Source organism: Otolemur garnettii, unplaced genomic scaffold (assembly GCF_000181295.1).
Source record: "Otolemur garnettii isolate 467f Iridium unplaced genomic scaffold, OtoGar3 scaffold00092, whole genome shotgun sequence".
NCBI lineage: Eukaryota > Metazoa > Chordata > Mammalia > Primates > Galagidae > Otolemur > Otolemur garnettii.
Window position 1 is genome coordinate 6272207 of NW_003852487.1, and position 4039 is coordinate 6276245.

The following is a 4039-nucleotide window of genomic DNA, read 5'->3' on the forward strand; positions in this document are numbered from 1 at the left end:
CTGTCTCAAAAAAAACAAAAAAACAAAAAAACAAAAACAAAAAAACCAAATTGCAGGATAGCAGCAGGAAAAATGCAGGTTCTATTTTAAGGGATTTGGGCGAAGGGAGAGGAGACCCTGTCTTGTTTATTATTTCCCATGGTCCTCTGTGAGTTCCTCTATGTAGTACTGACACAGAGGAAAGCAGAGTGACAGCTCCAGGGAGGGAGAATCCAAGGAAAAGCACAGGATAGCTGAAGGGCTTCAGTTGTTCAGATATGCAGGGAGATAGGAGAGGTTGGAATCCAAAGCACAGGTGAACAAGCTTCAGGGCAGGAGGGACGTTACTGGCAGGGCAAAAAGTACAGATTTGGAAAAGTAGATAAAAGAGGAAAATACAAAGTGACCTCCCTCTTTAAATAACAACGTAACGCCATCAGCAAGGATGGGCCTGTGGCATTACTACTCTCCAAGTGTGGACTGGCGCATCTGGAAGCTCGTCAGAAATGCACAGTCTGGGGCCTCCAGACCTAAAGACCCAGAATCAGATCCTAACACGACTCCCCCATGTGACATACGTAGACATTCAGATCTCCTAGCCATAGCCACTGGACAGTGGCACCCAACCTTGACTACACAATGCAACTACCTGGGAGCATAAAACATCCCAAGACTCAGGCTGCACACCCCAGACCGGTTACAATAAAACAGAACCTCTGGGGGTGACTTTTTGTTAAGCCCAGATAACTCTTAATGGGCAGTTCAGATTGATAACCTTGGTCTAGGGCAGTGATTTTCAACCACTGTGCCGTGAGAGGATCTTAGGTGTGCTGCAAAAATTTTTAAAGATCATTAATTGAATTATTTTTGGGAGATGTTCAAAGCATAGTAGGGGTGTGTGTATGTGTATATATATGTATACAGAGTGGCCATAAAGTTCAAGTGCAATTTAAAATAGTATGCCACAATGCCCGGCTATTTTTTTGTGGTTGTTGTCATTGTTGTTTAATAGGCCTGGGCCGTGTTCAAACCCTAGTTTATGTGGCTGGTGCCATATCCACTGTGGTACGGGTGCTGAGCCTTTTATTTTTAACATTTTTTTTTTGAGACAGAGTTTCACTTGTCGCCCTCAGTAGAGTGCTATGGTATCACAGCTCGCAGCAATCTCAAACTCTTGGGCTCAAGTGATTCTCTCGCCTCAGCCTCCCAAGTAGCTGGGACTACAAGCGCCTGCCACAACACCTGGCTATTTTTTTTCTTTTTACAGACGTGATCTCACTCTTACTCAGGGTGGTCTCGAACCCGTGAGCTCAGGCAATCCATCCGCCTAGGCCTCCCAGAGTGCTAGGATTATAGGTGTGAGCCACTGTGCCCAGTCTTTTTTTTCTGATCAGCAAATTTAAGCGTGCCACAGAAGTTCAACTATAGATTCAAGTGTGCCATGAGAAACAGGTTGAAAAACACTGGCCTAGGGCAGAGCCAAGTGTGAGCCGCTGATCCTAGTTGAATCCATTGCAGCAGCAGCTGGGGGAGATGTCAGAGACAAGAGTTTGTTAAAAAGCAGTGGGGGCCTTGACATGACTGTAGTATGCACATGGGGCAGGGACATAGCTGGTCTGTTGTTAAAACTCAAAAAAACATGTGACAGCCCAGAAGCTGGCACAGAGGAAGCAGGCACTGGGGGAGAGAGCTGGTGGGGCAAGGTGGGGAGTGGAGCAGGGTGTGGTGAGGGTAGGTCAGTGTGCACGGGTGAGAGTGACTGGGACAGGGAGCGCACAAGGGATTTCTCAGTCTTACAGCCACTCTTACTCTGCTCTCCTCCCCTAGACTTGGGATAGAGGGACTCCATTACCTCGATTCCATGTTAATTAACCAGCAGCGTAGGGCGAATTTGCAGTTTGCTAGAAGAATGCTATGCTGTCAGATTTGAATGAGATGTTCAGCTCCGATTAGGTGTGCTCGAATACTAAAATATAAACGCCAGGGCCAGTCTGCAGGTCTGTTCCCAGTAAGTAGGTCTGGGGAGGGATGCCAGAATCTACATTTCTAACCAGTCCCAGGCCATGTCAACACTGCAGGTCCAGAGTCCACATTTTGGCAACATGAGACATAACTTGCTAAGGGAAAGCTGAGGCAGTGGGGAGAGCTGTAGTTTCCGCAGACCCATGCTAAGTCTCCGGGAAATGTTTAGTATCACCCTGGACATGATTACTGGTGACTGCATTTTCTGAGTTATGTCGTCATCATCGGCCTAGGCCCGTCAGAGCAGGCCAGGGTGGAAGGAGAGACGTTCAAGCGCTAACCAGGAGTCAGAGAAGGTGAAGTAGAGGGTCTGCCGGATTGCACAAGCTATCAAACAGCGGCCCCCAAACAGATGAGATTCCCGCTCTGCCCAAAGGAAACAGGCAGAGAACATCAGCACCCCACCCTCCTGCTACGATTAAATTGCAGGCAGGGAACAAAAATATCTTTCCTTCATCTGCTGCCTTAGCCAAGCAGTGTACTCTTTCTAGCACCTCACTACAGTCCAATTTTTCTGCATGCTATTTCTTCTCCCTTTAATGGGAACCCTGGGCATAGGAAGCTATTTTGTTTTCCTTTTATGTACTAAGTAACTAGGCCAAAAGGCATATAATGGATATTGAATACTTACAGAAATCTTGACCAGAGTTAGTCAATCTTCATCTTAGTTCTTGGGGGTAGTCAGGGACCAGGCTTTACTTGGATTTTGTCTTCGCCTTCCTACTGCTGACTTAATTCCTTTCCAAGGCAACACCCCTGGATACAATCCAAGGAACTGGCTCCATTACTTTTAAAAATTCTGTCCACCTTTAACTGGCTAGAATAGGACTACTCGTCCTTGTCATGCGCTGTCCCAAATGAGGCTCAGAACGAGGGTTCAAGGAGTAGGCTGTGCTTTCCTGAACCTTAAGACTTCTCAAGGGCACCTGAATTGATATGCATGTCATGGATGAGAAGGGGGTTGGGATTTCAGCACACAACAGCCAGATCTGGGGATTTTCCAGCTGTCTTCTTGGCCAGTATTTTGCAGTCCATTTTGCACTGAGGGTTTTTGCTAAAATTGCCAAAGGAAAGTGGAAGAACAAGCTTTGCTAACACAAAGGGAGCTAAGAAATGCATAGATGTTGTCCTTTTAAAAGCCCAAGAGAACATGATGAGGCCAGGGAAACATCTGCAGGGCCAATCTAGAGATCCCAGTGGGGAGGACAGTGAAGGCCACCCACACTAATAAGCTCTGCTTCAGCTCCACAGCCACCCAGGAGAGGTCCAAGGGCACCTCTTGCGTAACAACTTCACAATGCAAGCCATTCACCTTCAGCTTCTGAAAGAGTCTGCCTGGCTTATTTTCTCAATCCTGTTTATGATTCTCTCAGAGAAGGTAAAGATTATAGCAAGACAGAGCCCCTAGGGGCTGTTTGTAAAATAAAAACATCTTTCCTTCCAAAATATAAATTGTTTTAGAGACAAGATGTTAAACTTTAACAAAAGATGAACCCTTGGATGTTTCCAAGTGTCAAAATGGAAAGCTGAGGCTCGGTATCCGTAGCACAGAGGTTACAGTGCCAGCCATCTAGACCAAGGGTGGCGGGTTGGAACCTGGCCTGGGCCAGCCAAACAATGACAACTGCAACAAAAAATAGTTGGGTGTTGTGGTGGACATCTGTAGTCCCCGCTACTTGGGAGGCTGAGGCAAGAGAACCACTTAAGCCCAAGAGTTGGAGGTTGCTGTGTGCTATGATGCCACAGCACTCTACTAAGGGCAACATACTGACACTGTCTCAAAAAAAAAAAAAAAAAGAAAAAAGGAAAGCTGATCTCGTGTGTGTATGTGTATATATGTATGTGTATATACATATTTTAAACGTTTTGGGATAGGGTCTCAACTCTTGTCTCCTGGGCTAAAGTGCAGTGGCATCATCATAGCCTACTGCAACCTCAAACTCCTGGGCTCAAGTGATCCTCCTACCTCAACCTCCCAAAGTGCTAAGATTACAGATGTGAGCCACTATACCAGGCCTAATGAGAAGCCCTCCCTCCC

At 46.4% G+C, this 4039-nt stretch overlaps 1 protein-coding gene across 1 annotated transcript in view; it reads right to left on the reverse strand.

The window, feature by feature from the left end:
* Positions 1-1935, reverse strand: part of SLC25A18 (solute carrier family 25 member 18) — a 25426-nt gene extending 23491 nt beyond the window's left edge. The window contains exon 1 of the mRNA XM_023516550.1: positions 1832-1935. The gene's annotated coding sequence lies outside the window, so the exon portion shown is untranslated. The remainder of the gene's footprint in view (positions 1-1831) is intronic.
* Between the last annotated feature and the right edge of the window lie 2104 nt (positions 1936-4039).